General features: G+C 43.1%; 1 long non-coding RNA gene across 4 annotated transcripts; it reads right to left on the bottom strand.

The window, feature by feature from the left end:
• Nucleotides 1-11,110: 11,110 nt before the first annotated feature.
• LOC117849454 (uncharacterized) lies at nucleotides 11,111-14,349 on the bottom strand. 4 transcript variants are annotated; one of them, XR_011897886.1, is made up of 7 exons: nucleotides 14,111-14,349; nucleotides 12,967-13,887; nucleotides 12,498-12,884; nucleotides 12,274-12,399; nucleotides 12,149-12,188; nucleotides 11,491-11,589; nucleotides 11,111-11,402 (listed from the first exon to the last, which is right to left on the bottom strand). It is a non-coding gene; the product is annotated as an uncharacterized lncRNA (long non-coding RNA). The 4 variants fall into 4 exon arrangements; XR_011897887.1 differs by having other exon boundaries at nucleotides 12,498-13,887; nucleotides 14,008-14,349; XR_011897888.1 differs by having other exon boundaries at nucleotides 12,498-13,887; nucleotides 14,177-14,349.
• Between the last annotated feature and the right edge of the window lie 1,769 nt (nucleotides 14,350-16,118).

Below are 16,118 nucleotides of genomic sequence, written 5' to 3'. Positions count from 1 at the left end.
AAGCTTCTGATGCTCACAAAGTGCTCCAGTCGATCTTCAAATATAACTGGAGCTGCCATAAGAACTCAGCCGATGACCCCGTCGATGTATAAGTTGGGAGCCAATGACAGTAAAGAAGAAGAAATCCATACTTATAGAGGCCATCGGCAAATCAATTGGATGATAAAATACTGGGTAGCTGCTAGTGATGATTATAATATTCCGTCGGCAATTGGAGAGCTACACGTTATTGATCGGCAATTGGAAAAGCCAACAATAACAAAAGATTGTTGGACTTAACTACTGCTGGGACTGCCGGCTCATAGTTTTTCCTTGCTGCCGATATTGTTCATCTGGAGTCTCCATCGGCTATGTACCCTCCTGTTATAAGTACATGGACAGCCGATGGAAGGAATAGAGGAAGAACCGATTGTTATTTCCTAATGGAGCCGATGGATGAGGCCAATGCAACGGATCTCAGTGTATCATTAACCCATGGAGGCTCTGTTGCTGACCACGGAAGAAAAGCAGAGGAGATCATCGGCTGAAATAGTTCGGAGCATGAAGAAAATTGCATCGGCTGACTGCTTGGCAAATAAAAATAATAATAGAATCGGCTCACTGCTTGGCAAATAATGGATAGCATCCACTGATTGCTTGGCAAATAAAGAAAATTGCATCAGCTGATTGGTTCAAGCAAAATAGTATCGGCTGCTCATAAAATATATCGGCTATTAATTTCAAAGCATGAAATATTCATAGTGTTGATAAGCTGGTTACTGCACCAAGTTTTGGTGTCCACAGACTGATCTGTTGTTTCCACTGCCTGCGAATTCATCAGCTCAGAGTGGGATCAAGGCATTAAGCTGATGGGTTCTTTATATTTCAAGAGGAGTCGATGTGGCTTTGAATATTGCAATCAGACGTTATTGAGAAGCATGGGACTTCTATAATTAGTTTCGGAACATGAAGCCTTCATACAATAAAACTGGGGGGCTTGTGTTGACAACGAATTTTGGAGATATACTCTGAAAGGAAGGAATCGACCGATGATGTCAAAAAATGATGAAATCTCCAAATAAGGCTATTTGCGAGCTGGCCGCAGAAAGCAGGAACGTGTGCATGAAGAAAGAGAAAGCAAGAAAGCTAGAAGATTGAAAGAAGGAAATCAACGCACACATGTACACAGCAAGAGTTCCAATTTATTTGGCATCCAAGGGAAGGCGCACGTACGGGAAGTTGTCTTATAGAATAAAATATTCTGAAGATAGAGTTGGTTTGGGATAAGCTTGATTAGAGATAGAATTGGGTTAGTTAGAGATAGAGTTTTGATTAGAAAAGACTGTGTACGTGACTTGCCTTCTACGTGATTGGAGTCTTGCTATGTAACGTCAAAGGCCATCCGCCCTATAAATATAAAGGGTCGTGGCCATTGTAAATCATCCAACGATCAATACAACATATTTAGCTTTACGCATCTACCATTCAGCTTCATGCCATTGCCTTAGGAGTAGGAGTAATATAGCTTCTCGACGAGTTCCTTCTAGCAAGCTAGGCTGCATCGACTTCGATCTTCGGCTAGACTGTAAGTTCCGCATTTACATAATACTTTCTAGGCTTTAACTTCGGGCGATCGCTGTCGTTTCGTCTAGATTTATTCACAAGTTATCGATATATGTGCTAGATTTGCAAGCTTTATTCGTTAAATCTTGTTGTTTTACCTTTTATCACAATTATCCATCTTGGAACACGTTCCGATCGGCTTTTACTTTATTTTCTTGTATCAATCTATTGTCACATAGCCGATTAGATCTGTTTTGAGTGTCGTTCACGTAGTACTATTTATGTTGTACTTTACGCGTCCTCTACATCTAACATCAGGTGATCTAGCTGATTGTCTTTTGCTCATGTCAGCAATCCTGCCGATACGTCTCGTGGAGCAATTTGGAACACCAGCCGATTTGCTCTTGTATTTGACATTTTACTTGTCCTTGTCAATCAACAGGTTAGATTGACTGGCATGCCGCGAATCGATGGGGCTACAACCCGAATAGTAGCGAAGCAGATTCTCTCGGGTTTCGTGTGTTAGTGCGCGAAGGTCGTCTCTTGATTTTTGTGTCAACACACTTTTGGCACGCCCGGTGGGACACTACAAACCCTCAACATGTATGCGCCAAAGACTGCCGAAGGTTCGGATGACAACATCATCGAGGTTACAGAGAATGAGCTCCAGGATGATCAGAAGAGCGAGGTGGCAAGGCTAGAAGAATTTAGATTGCTGTGCCTGAAGTCCTTCAGCTGTACTAGAAAGGAAAACCTGTCAAGAAGAACACCCTTTCAACTCCTCACCAGATCACCATTGCTGAAGACACAGGGAAGATGCAGGCGATGATCGACCAGGCTCTCATTCACGCGCTGATCAACCAAGCTGCAGTAATGACCAACACCGTGCATAACGCCGTCCTTAGCACTCTCTATGGTGGAAGTTTTGAGGGGTTTCACGGTCCAGCGTACGGGCCACCTAGGAGCGTTCCAATCGGAAGTGTGATGACTCCATCTGCGGCAGGTCAGTCGGCTTCTTAGCCGATCTAGGTGTCAAGTGGGGGTTGTGGTGTTGCACTACTTCAGAACACCAACGTTGCGACACCCTCGCTCACTCAGACGGCAAACCAGCCTGCTCCAGCATACTCCGTGCCATCGCCATTGCCAGCATCGGCGCCATGGGAGGCAACAGGGATGCCATTCGAACCTATCTAGAATCCAACCACTAGATATGGGATGCTTCCATGATCATTTGTTCTAGCCATGAGGTCTCCAGTACAATCACCATCACCATCGGCTCCGCAGCCAACGGTCCAGCATTATCAACAAAATCCATCAGAAGTCAGTAGGGAGGAAGGTGTTCCGGATCTTCACAGAGATGAGTCACCAATAGTGGTGTACGATAAGACAACCGATGTGTTGTGGCACGTTGATCCTCCTCGTTAGCAAGCATCGACTCCTTAGGAGATGATCCAGCCACAGCCTCTACAACATACATCGGCTATCCAACAACCGATCGTGGTGCCACAGATTCAGCAACAGGTGCCGGCAGTCTAGCCAATGCTCCAACCTATTGTCCAGCAACAACCGCAACAGGTTGATTGGGCTGCAAAGATAGCCGAGGTGATGCAAGATCAGTTTGGGCTAAAACCTAAACTGCTGACCTACACATACAAGACGCCGTACTTGCTGGCCTATGATATGTTGCAATTCCCTCACGGATACAAGGTGCCCGATTTCACTAAGTTCTCAAGCCAAGACAACACATCTACGGTGGAGCATGTCAATAGGATCATCATTCAGTGTGGGGAAGAAGCTGTGCAAGATGCTCTAAGAGTTCGGCTATTCTCGTCATCCCTATCCGGGTCGGCCTTTCAGTGATTCATGACACTTCCACCTAACTCCATCATCAACCTAGGCCGATTTGGAGAAATAGTTCCACAAGTACTTCTTTTCTTGGGTTCATGAGATGAAGCTGACAGATCTAACCAGCCTCAGGCAGCGGAGTGATGAATTGGTGGCCAGCTTCATCCAGCGATTCAGAGAGGTCAGGAACAAGTGCTACAGTTTGGTCTTGAGCGATAGCCAACTAGTCGATGTGGCTTTTCAGCGGCTCCTACTGCACATCAAAGAAAAGTATGCTTCGAAGGAGTTCGAGAGTCTGAGCCAGACGTGCGCCCATTTGATCAAAGGAAGAACTTCTAGAAGAAAATGGTGTACATTGAGTGTTCGAACTCAGAGGGAGAGGCAGAGATCGGTTTCGTAGAATGGGTTAAGACCAAAAAGCCGATCTTATGCCCGTACGGCAAGAAGGAGCCTGAGAAATTCGGGTTCGATATCTCCAAGGCTGATAAGATCTTTGACTTACTGCTGCAAGAAGGGCAGATCAAGCTCTCACCATACCATGTGATCCCGTCGGCCGAAGAACTTAAGAAGATCAAGTACTACAAGTGGCAATATGCCACATCTCATGACACCAACGAGTGCAAAGTCTTCCGCCAGTAGATCCAATCAGCTATTGAGCAAGGAAGGCTCAAGTTTGAAGCTCCTTTGAAACCAGCAAAGCCGATGAAAATCGACCAACATCCGTTCCCAACCAATATGGTGGAAGTTGGGGGCAAAAGCGCACATCCCACGAAGGTGCTGACATCAGAATCGGCCAGGAGGAGTGGATCTGTGAACCCTAAAGTACAGGTGTCGGCCAACGACGTCAAAGGAAAGGGTTAGTTGCAAGAAGGGGAAAGCTCAGAAAGGCCTCGCTGGCCGATCACCTCCCAAGAGTTGCTCAACAAGTCCCAAAGACAACAAGAATAGGTGAGGTGCCTGGAAGAGATGATACGCCGCCATGAAGACCACTGGAGATGCCCGTTCTTCATATACTGCTGGGAGGAGGGAATCAAGCTACCATCGATTGACAACTGCCCTGAGTGCAACGGATCATACCAAGACAACCGATCATCCAAAAGGCCGTGCTTTGATGACAGGAATCAAAAGCCAATCAGCTGGGATAGGTCTTACCATGATGACCAACGCATCCCAGTGCGTGATCGGCTGGGGGGTAGAGTCAGTATACACGATTGGCTGGGAGGGTAGGTTTAATGTACCTAGCAGACTGGAGAAAAGGGCCATTGCAAGGGTCCTCAATGAAGAGCCTCTGTGCCGTTAACTAGAGCGGCGGCGTGTGCCATAAGACAAAGCAGTAGAACATCCTAGATGGTGCCCAGCAGGTTTGACTAAGTCCCAGGAGAGGTGGGTCCAACGCCTGCGACAATGGGAGCAGCAGGAAAAGGAACAAAGTCGTGCTTCGGAAAGGAAAGGGGTCAAATCCCAGCTGTGGCATGTCAAAGACAAAGCTGATGATGAAGATAACATTCCTAGATCAGCTGCCGATATCAACATGGTCTTCATCTTGCCAATGGAATTCATGGCTCCAACCGACCACGAAGCAACAGAAGCAGAATAGGGGATGGCACAGTTAGCCTTGGAGCCGATGTCAGCCACCTTTGAAAAACCTGAAGACGAAAAACGTCGGCACCTGAAAGCTCTCTTCCTCAAGGGGCAAGTCGACGGGAGGCCAGTTACCAAGCTTTTAGTGGATGGAGGTGCAGTCGTGAACATCATGCTATATGTCATGTTCCGCAAGCTTGGAAAAGGCAAAGAAGACTTGATCAAAACAGACATGATGCTAATGGACTTCGAAGGAAACGTCTCCCCGACCCGGGGGCACTCTGCGTTGACCTCAACATCGGTAGTAAGACCCTACCTACTACTTTCCTTGTCATTAATGGTAAAGGGTCCTACAACATGTTTTTGGGACGAGATTAGATTCACACCAACTGTTGCATCCCATCTATACAATGCATCAATGTCTCATCCAATGGATCGATGACTTGGTTGAAGTGGTCACCGCCGATTCTTCCTTCAGTATCGCTGCAGCCGACGCACAACAATGGAACTAGGAACAAGTCAGCTGCATATCTGGTAGAGTTTGGGACACAGACTTCCGGAAGATATTCAATTTCGGGCTACAGCCGATCCAAGTAGTCGGCTCTGAAGAATCGTCCTGATGGATGAGTTTACCCAAGAAGATGGGAAGCTGGGGCACGGTTTACGTCAGCTGATGAGTTAGAGATGGTAGATCTTGGAGATGGGAGCAAGTCAAGGCCGACGTATATTAGTGCTAAGTTAGATCCTGAGTATAAGCGCAAATTAATTATGTTGTTAAAAGAATTTAAAGATTGCTTTGCTTGGGAGTATCATGAAATGCCTAGTTTAGATCGATCTATTATCGAACATCGGTTGCTAATAAAGCTAGGATATCAGCCGTATCAGCAGCCTACGCGACGTTGCAATTCGAAGATATTACCTGATATTAAGGCCAAGATCACAAGATTAATTGAAGCAGGGTTTATTAGGTAGTGTCAGTATGCTGAGTGAATTTCTAATGTGGTTCCTGTGTACAAGAAGAATGGAAAACTGCGCGTTTGTATTGATTTCAAGAATTTCAATCAAGCCACTCTGATGGATGGTTATCCGATGCCGACAGCTGATGTGTTGATAGATGCCGCTTCAGAACACAGAGTTATCAGTTTCACGGATGGCAATGCTGGATATAACCAAGTATTAATGGCCGAAGAAGATATTTTCTAAAACGGCCTTCAGGTGTCCTGGGCATACATATCAACGGGCTATGAATTACATCTTCCATAAACTTATTGGCATCCTAGTGGAGATTTATATCGATGATGTCGTAGTCAAATTGAAAGGGTATCGGGAGCACTTAGCCGATTTGCGTAAAGTCCTGGAATGCACAAGGAAACATGGGTTGAAAATGAACCCGAAGAAATGTGCTTTTGGCATGTCGGCTGGGCAGTTCTTGGGATTCATGGTCCATGAATGTGGCATTGAATTTAATCAGAAGATCATTGGTGCTATTAACTAGGTTGTGGCTCCGCAAAATTAGACTGAGTTGCAGTCGTTGATCGGCAAGATCAATTTCATCCGAAGATTCATATCAAACCTGTCTAGAAGCATTCAATCTTTCAGCCTGTTGCTTAAACTAAAAGTCGATCAAGAGTTTGTTTGGGGGGCAGAGCAGCAAAAGGCGTTGGATGATATCAAACAATATCTGGTGTCACCTCCAGTGTTGGTTCCTCCACAAACTAACAAGCCATTCAGGTTGTACCTATCAGCTGATGAGTGTGCTATTGGGTCGGCTCTTGTCCAAGAATTTGAAGGGGAGGAACGACTAATTTATTATGTGAGAAGAAGGCTCTTGGATGTAGAGACCAGGTATTCTCCAGTCAAGAAATTGTGTGTGTGCTTATATTTCTCCTGCACTAAGCTTAGACACTATTTATTATCTGCCGAGTGCTTTGTGGTATGCAAATATGATGTGGTCAAATACATGTTGTTATTGCCGATTTTAAATGGAACGATTGGGAAGTGGATTCTGGCTATGTTGGAGTTTGATCTAAAGTATGAATTGACTAAAGATGTCAAAGGGCAAGTCATGGCCGATTTCGTTGCTCAGCATTGTGGGCTAGAGGTTGCTATTGTTCAAGTAGCCCCATGGACTTTATTCTTTGATGGATCTTCGTGTGGGACTAGATCAGGAATTGGCATAATCCTGATATCACCTCAGGGGCCAAACTACAAGTTCTTGCTACCAATTGAGGCTTCTGCTACCAACAACCAGGCTGAGTATCGAGCCGTTTTGAAGGGGATCCAATTGCGGAGAGAAATCAAAGCTGATGCCGTTGAGATATTTGGGGACTCTATGCTTATTATCAACCAGCTGACTGGAGGATGTGAATGCAGAGATGATATTTTGAGAATTTACTATGAGCAGTGCCTTCAGTTACTTAAAGAGTTCAAAAGTGTGATTATTGAGCATATTCCCAGAGATTATAATGAGGATGCTATCAAACTTGCTCAGCATGCTTTTGGTTATCGGCTGATTTGTGGTGCTATGGCCTTATAGTTGATTGCTTATGATAGGAGGAAAGAGATAGCAGATTACTTAAAGGATCCTTCCAAGAAAGTCGATAGGCGAGTTCGATTTCAGGCTTTGAAATATGTATTGCTTGAGGATAACCTTTTATTATCAGACGGTTGATGGAGTCTTGCTTAAATGCCTTGGAGTCGAAGAAGCCAAGAATCTGATGGGTGAAATCCATGAAGGGGTTTGCAGAGCTCATCAATCGGCTTTCAAGATGAAATGGATGATTAGAAACAATGGGTATTATTGGCCGACGATACTTGAAGATTGCTTTAAATACTATAAGGGTTGTCAAGATTGTCAGAAGTTTGGAAACGTGCAAAGAGCCCCGGCATCGGCTATGAACCCTATAATAAAGCCGTGGCCATTTAGGGGTTGGGGTATTGATTTGATCGGCTAGATTTATCCAGCTTCAAGTAAGGGTCATAAGTTCATATTGGTAGCAACAGATTATTTTACCAAGTGGGTCAAAGCAATTCCCTTAAAGAATGCGACATCGGCAAGCATGGTTGATTTTGTCAAAGAACACATCATCTATCGATTTGGTATTCCTCAAACTATCACGACCAATCAAGGGACAATGTTCACTTCAGGAGAGTTCAAAGAATTTGCTACTAGTATGGGAATCAAATTGTTGAATTCTTCTCCATATTATGCCCAGGCGAATGGCCAAGCTGAATCATATAACAAGGGGATCATTAAATTAATTAAGAGGAAGATCGAAGAGCAGCCAAGGCACTGGCACACTACGTTGAACAAATCCTTATGGGCATATTGGATGGCTTCTCACGGAGCCACAAAAGTATCCCCTTATCGGTTGGTTTATGGACATGAAGTAGTTCTACCTTAGGAGTTAAAAATTGGGTCTAGACGTGTGTCATTGCAAGACCAGTTAACAGCCGAAGAATACTCTACTTTGAAGATTATGATGATAGACCAATTCAACGTCAATCACAAGTGCCGCATCCAAGAGTTCATCAAAGCATTCAATGGGATCATCCCGTTGACAACATCATTGGAAATATCCAAAGAGGGGTAACTACTTGTTCATGTTTAGCAACCTTTTGCGGGTGTTACTTGTTTGTTTCTTCTTTGGAACCTCTCAAGCTAGATGAAGCACTTGATGATCCGGATTGGGTGATTTTCATGCAAGAAGAATTAAACAACTTCACAAGAAATGAGGTATGGGAGTTGGTTGAAAGATCCAAGCAAAATGTGATTGGCACCAAATGAGTTTTCCGGAACAAAAAAGATGAACATGGTGTAGTCAAAAGAAACAAGGCAAGGTTAGTTGCACAAGGTTTGACTCAAATTGAAGGTTTGGATTCCAGTGAGACCTATGCACCCGTAGCTAGGCTTGAGTCAATTCGTACTTTATTAGACTATGATACTCACCTCAAGCTTTATCAAATGGATGTGAAAAGTGCATTCTTGAATGGCCCTCTATCCGAGTTGGTGTATGTGGAACAACTGCCAGGCTTTGAAGATCCTAAATTTCTCAACCATGTGTACAAGCTCCAAAAGGCCCTCTATGGGCTTAAGCAAGCTCCTAGAGCATGATCTGAATGCCTTAAAAATTTTCTACTCAAGAACAATTTTATAGTGGGCAAAGTCGATTCTACTCTTTTTACTCATAAAGTTGATAAGGATATCTTTGTTTGACAAATATATGTTGATGACATTATATTTAGTTCTACTAAGCAAAAGTTTTGTGAGGAATTTAGTAGGATCATGACCAAAAGGTTTGAAATGTCCATGATGGGTGAATTGAAGTTCTTTCTTGGATTTCAAGTCAAGCAAATGAAGGAAGGGACTTTCGTATGTCAAACCAAGTACGTAAAGGATATGCTCAAAAAGTTTGACATGGTCGATGCTAAGCCCATCAAGATCTCGATCTCAATGAAGAAGGAAAGTTGGTTGATCAAAAGGTATATCGCTCCATGATTGGCTCTCTACTTTATGTTTTTGCATCTAGGCTGGATATTATGCTTAGTGTGTGCATCTATGCAAGATTTCAAGCCAATCCTAAGGAATGTCATTTGATGGTTGTTAAGAGATTTTTATGATATTTAGTATACACTCCTAACCTTGGCTTATGATATCCCAATGGCTCCACTTTTGATCTACTTGGCTATTCTGATTCGGATTATCCCAGTTGCAAAGTAGACCAAAATAGTACAACGGGAACTTGCCAATTCCTTGGTAGATCCTTGGTATCTTGGAGCTCTAAGAAGCAAAATTTGGTTGCTTTATCCACCACCGAAGAGAATATGTGGCAGTCGATGCTTGCTGTGCCCAACTCTTGTGGATGAAGCAAACGTTGAGTGACTTTGGTTATGAGTTTAGCAAGATCCCACTCTTGTGTGACAATGAGAGTGCTATAAAACTAGTTAACAATCCAGTGCAACACTCCCGAACAAAGTACATAGATATAAGACATCATATCGTAAGGGATCATGAGGCTAAGGAAGATATTGCTTTACGTCATGTGAGCACCGAAAGGCAACATGCAAATAACTTCACCAAGTCTCTAGATGAGCAAAGGTTTTGTACTTTGAGGAATGACATAAATATCTTGGATTCTCGTAACTTGCCTTGACTTATTGCATATACTTGATTGTTGACTAGATAGGAAAAATGGATTTCTTTATGTTGAGTTTCTTTCAAAACTTGGATTTTGATCTTTGGATCAAAACTTGACTCAAGTGATCATTGTTATGTAATGTTGCTTGTTGCCTGATCACTAAGTGTCAAGTTGTCGTATATGTCCATAAGCCATAAATCTCAAAATCTCAATATTTATCTATCTCAAAATCAATTTTTTGGAAGCTGTCAAGTACCTATTGGAACTTCCAACACACCACTGGAACTTCGCAACTATCGGAAGTATCAGCAAACGCTACAAGGTTTTACCCCTGATGCAACAGCCTAAAAGTGTGGCAATATACTAAAAATAGTTGCAATAGATAAAATTGCAACACAAAAATTTCGTTGGCAGGCGTTGCCATAGTAACCGTGGTCTAAAGTTTGCACCATGACTCATTTTGGTGTTGCAATAGGTTTTTCCCTATTGCAACACAATGGAGTGTTGTTGCAACACCATGTAGTGTTCCAAGCCATAGTATAATGAACCATCGTAATAGCACACCCAGTGTTGCCAGAAATACCTGTTGCCACATACCCAAAGAGTGGCAATAGGTGCACTAGCAACAACAATGAGTGTTGCAATAGACCTTATTGCCACACATCAATAGCATTTCAATAGATGGACCCTCTATTGCCACACTATCCCTGTGGTTGCTATAGGTGGAACCCTCTATTGCCACGATAAATATTTGGTTGATACAGTTAGCCTCTCTATTGCCACGCTATCTATGTGGTTGCTATAGGTGGAACTCTCTATTGCCACACTAAACATTGTGGTTGCTATAGGTGCAGCCATCTATTACCATGATAAATGTTTGTTGCTATATCATATATTGCAACGCCAAATTATTATGTTGATAGTCCATATTGCAACACCTTGTTTGCTTCAAACAATAATTGCATGCCGAACAATATATGATGAAAGAAACATTTAGACATCCATTTAATCCAAAATATGCTTTGTTCGTATAATTCATTAATGAAACCATCCAATGTCAAACTTAGTCAATAACACACACAACTGAAACACATAAGGTATCCAACTCACACTAGCTTGTTTGAACATATACAAATGTAATAAGCTATGTCTAGCACTATAGAAAAGGTTGGCTTGACATTGACCATCCCATCACTTGTGCACTCCACTCAAACTCTATCTTGCTCCGACCAGTACTTGTACCTGCCGTTGTGGTAGCTACGAGTTGTGTTTGTGCGGGCTGCTATCTTGGTTTTGCTGCAAATCAATAGATGGAGGGAAAATTAGGCCCCATACTAAGGACTATCACATGACAACATTAAACACTCTTCAGTTCTCAAACTACCTGCTGATGTGATATTTCTTCACTTTCTGTAGTTATATTTTCTTGACCCATGTTTGTTGTAGCAGCAACCTCTACAATTTGTCCCCCATCTTTGTTAGCCTGCATTTGAATTTTGGTCAGAAAAATCATGAGTGGAGTTTGAATGTACAAAAATGATGTTGTTTATGCGTTCAAATTTCCGTACATGCACTTAACCTGGAAAAGTTCCACAATAAAAGCACTCAGATCATTAACCAATTTTCACAAAGAGCCAAACCGGAATCCAATTAGCCAAGTCAAACTTCTACAGAATAACTAAAATTTGAAATTTCTTGCACGGGAATAATATATTCTCATTACATATATAGTAACAAGTGACAAAGGCTGACCACACATAGACAATATCCAATAACATGAGTGAAAGAAAATGCAAACAGTTTGAATTGAAAAACATAGATGACTCATAGTGAAAAGTGATATGGGACAGCAGAACTAAACCTCAATTTACCATTTCAAGTTCCCCTATCTCATGGCAAAAAGAAGTTGAAATAATTACAGACTACCACAGAGCGCATTTGAATAGCAGTAATTAAAGAGTTTGTACACTGTACAGTAGCTGAAACATAAAAAGCATGCTCTGGGTTCCTTGCTAAAAAGCTAGTTATCAGTATGTGCGTACCTTACTACAGACCACATTGGATTCCAAGACTCAGGATGAACTGCAAAGCATAGTAATAATGAGCATTATTTCATACCTAATGTGATGCAAAAGCAACTATAATCCAGAAACAGTTCAGAACTTACATTCACTCATTGACAAGCATATTCTTTTGTGTGGCGCAAACCTGCCGCTAGGGGTTGTCATGTTGTACAGTATTGCATGATCTCTACCTTCAAAGGGTGTGCCTTTACTTCCTTCAAGAACATAGTCTAGCATACAAAGTAAAGAAAGCACATAAGTAAATTTAACCAAGAACATATCTCATCTATTACTATTTGACAGGTTGGTGCACATAACTAGCGGGAACCTTTTTCAGCATGTATAGCGCTGGCCATTACTGTTGCACTTGATAATTGTAGTTATGCCAATGCAAATCCTGACGTTGGTTTGTTATATGCTCAGCTGCACCGGTGCAATTAGGAAAAATTCAAAGGGAAAAGCACTTAGAGCTAAAAGTCTATGGCAACAGCAACCATGAACCAAACAAAGCTTTGTAGAGTGATTCTGACCAAACTAATTCTACACTGAACCAAGCATACATATGCAGTCCAATGTCAGATCGAGCTGTGACAGAGGAACAGGGGAAGGGGAATGTGATCTCACCATTGTCCCTGATGGACACAAGAACTTACCTCAGCAGTCCACTAGACTAGTCCACTACTGCTGCTGGAAGCCTAGTTCTTCTACACAGCTCCTAATTATGCATCATCAATCAGTTCACTTTAGTTACAAATTTATGCAATGTGGCACCTAGTTTTCTAGTCATGAAGAATTACCTTTGTGAATGCAAAAAATCTTATCTTGCAAACACCAAGGGTAGCATATTGAGCAGTTATACATTTTCACAGCCTTTTCCACAATGTGGATGAAGGTCAAGATTGTTTTTACCTGTTTACAATGGTGTGATCTTGGAGATATAGACAGATGCTATAGTTCAGATCAAAACACACTTTGCAGGAAAATATTTGGCAGGTGATGAGACACCCAATTCAGTAACAAGGAGTCCAAATAAATGTACAAAATATGGCATATGAGCTGGTGCTATCAGCAGATAGGGAAAAAAACATTTCAAGCTAAAGCTTCAGGTCCAGGCACCAAAACAACTATACCGATTTCTCCCAGCATATTACCACTCTATGTTTTTCTTTGTGCATCGCTTATTTAATTTATTATTCCAAGCCTTAAGCAATGTTAGTTACCGGTCTGTGTTATTCATTCTACATCACTTATTTAATTTATTCTTATAAACCATAAGCAATGTTAATCTAGCCATCATCATTCCATGAATGCAATCAAGTTGACACTGTCTAGAGAGACTCAGTATTAACAGTAGTACAATCCAAACAAAAAAAGAAACAGAGATTACTAGATGCCATCTCACCTGCAAGGTGTCCTAACAAAACCATTTAAATTGTTACAATCAGGAACCATAATCTGTAATATCAGTTACAACATAGATAGATATATTACCATTTAAAGTAGCCTGATTGCAAATAGTGTTATGTGTGGACACAAAAACTTAAATTGTACATCCAATTGTTTCCGGACTAGCAAATGATGATTTATATGCGTGCAAAAACCTAAAGTATTTATAATCAAGTAGTCTATTCATAAATAACAGCATGTGAAAGCACAAAAGCTTTCTCACAAATCCTGCCTCGGCGTCAAGCATCGTCATACCCTTATCCATGTATATCCTGCAAATTATAGGCAATCAAAATAAGTTATTGTGCAAACAACTGGGAAAAGCGACTGCAACAATTTACGGTTTTAAAGGAACTAGCATCAAGCAATGATGAAATTAAACATCCGGACACCTGTAGTGAGCTAATACCCTGCACAATCGTCCACATTTACATAGAGATTTGAGCAGAATTTGGCACAGGAGGGTGCTAATATGAGTAAAGTAGCAAAGTATACTCTGCATGTGGGGATGGAGGGGCAGCTTGCGCCGTGGGGCCATCCAAAGTTGAGGGGAAAACCTACAGGGGTGAGATTGGCTGCCGGGCACCGGGGCTGCCGCATTCTCATCCTCGTGCTATGGTACGGAAGGAACTCCCGCTGTCCACCAATCGCCATGACGCAGCCACCTAGTGGTGCTTCGGGACGGACCAAGGGCTAGCTAGAGACGGTCGGGGCGGATCTGGCATTAGCAAACGAGCTCTTACCGCCGTGCCGAATCTGCCCACGGGGTCTCGTTCGCTGGGCCACTGTTGGGCATGCACCCCCGACCCACGAGTAGGCCCTGAACGACCCACTAAGAGGCGTACTCAGACATGATCAAGACAAGGGGGCTACGCAGTAAGAGGCGTATCCCACTCGGACTAGTTAAGTTTGCATATGGAAACTACTCGGTTTACACCGAGTAGAACTCTGTAATCGTACCCGACTAGGATTCAAACTTTTAACCCTGCCCTCCCGAGTATATAAGGGCGGGCAGGGACCCCCTACAACTCCAGTTCATCTAAGATCAATACAACCAACTCACAGGACGTAGGGTGTTACGCGATCTAGCGGCCCGACCTTGTGTAAATCGTATTCCTTGCGTCACCATTGACTCCTTGATTCTCGACTGTCCTTACCGCACAAAAGACAACCTAGGGTACCCCCTAGGCGGGTTGTCGGTCTAAAACACCGACAGCTGGCGCGCCAGGTAGGGGAGCTCGTCGAGTTTCTCTACGCAAGCTCGATGGCACCTGTTGTCATCAAGCCTGTTTTCACCTTCGAGGCAGCAGCAACTTTCGTTTACGGATCCTGGCTTTGTATCGCCGGCAACGCTAGATTATTTCAGTGTCAAATCATCAACATCCAGGAGAAGAAATCTCTCAACAAAAGCTTTTCTCAGCCAAAAATAGAGGATTCGGCCAGGAAAAACCAAAATTTCAAAATCAACAACCCCGAGTTCGACTACGCGTCGGAATCGACCCCAGTTCGAACTAGTCGGTCCCAGTCACTTTACAAATCGACTTCGACTCCAAAATGGTTCCCATATGGACTCCGCAATGCAGTCGAAGTCTACCAAGGTCTCCTCACTCGAACTCAACTCGAACACGGGAAAGATGAAGATGACGACTCCGACTTGGACTATGTCCCAGAGATCTCGCTGTCAGGACCAGCCCAAGGTCTGGTAATAACTTGAACATTGCAAGGCAGATTCGTTCATTGGCCAGGAATGAGACCATCCCTCCTCGCCGGCGACTATGAGTCACGCCTCGTCGCTCAAATAGACAACCTCCCGTACCAGGAAGGCGTCCCACTCACTTCAAGCCGCGAGGAAAGTTCCACAGAAATTGCAACATCAAGCTCTGGAAGCTACTACCCAGACAGAGAAGTCTTTGTTATTACTTAAAATAACAACGCGGGTACTAGCCAACAGAGAACCCCTCGACGAATAGCACAACTCGACAACGTCTCAGAAGACGAGTCATCAGCTAACGCCCCACAAGATGAAACTTCTGATCAAAGAAACCAAAGGAGGATGCGCAATGTTACTCGGGCTGAACGTTGACAAATGCTAGCTACAAACATTCCCATCACAAACCTTGAAAGAGCATTTGACGCAGTACAAGCTCAAGAACACAACACTCCACTCGCGACAATTGCCTCGATCAACCTTATATCAATGCTCATACCTCGAGATAGAGACAACAAAGTCATAGCTCAACTCGCGCAGTGAGGCGTGGGACTAATTGCGCAACTCGCAGAACAAGCTTGCAAGCTACTCGACAAGGAATCACCAATCCCGTCTATTCCCGCATTACAGCTCATCAAGAGGGCAGTAGAGGTGCTGTAGTTAACAACGACTTCCACGAAGTACAAAGGAACAACAACGAAGTAGTCAACCAACCAAGGCAACATAGCCAAGGTCCAAGTAAACACAATGTTCCAGTATGACAAAAAGATGTTGGAAAGGTTAGCTGCACCAACT

The sequence above is a fragment of the Setaria viridis genome, chromosome 1 (genome assembly GCF_005286985.2).
Source record: "Setaria viridis chromosome 1, Setaria_viridis_v4.0, whole genome shotgun sequence".
Classification (NCBI taxonomy): domain Eukaryota; kingdom Viridiplantae; phylum Streptophyta; class Magnoliopsida; order Poales; family Poaceae; genus Setaria; species Setaria viridis.
The sequence above is the reverse complement of the archived record's forward strand: the minus strand, read 5'-3'. Positions and strand labels throughout refer to the sequence as shown.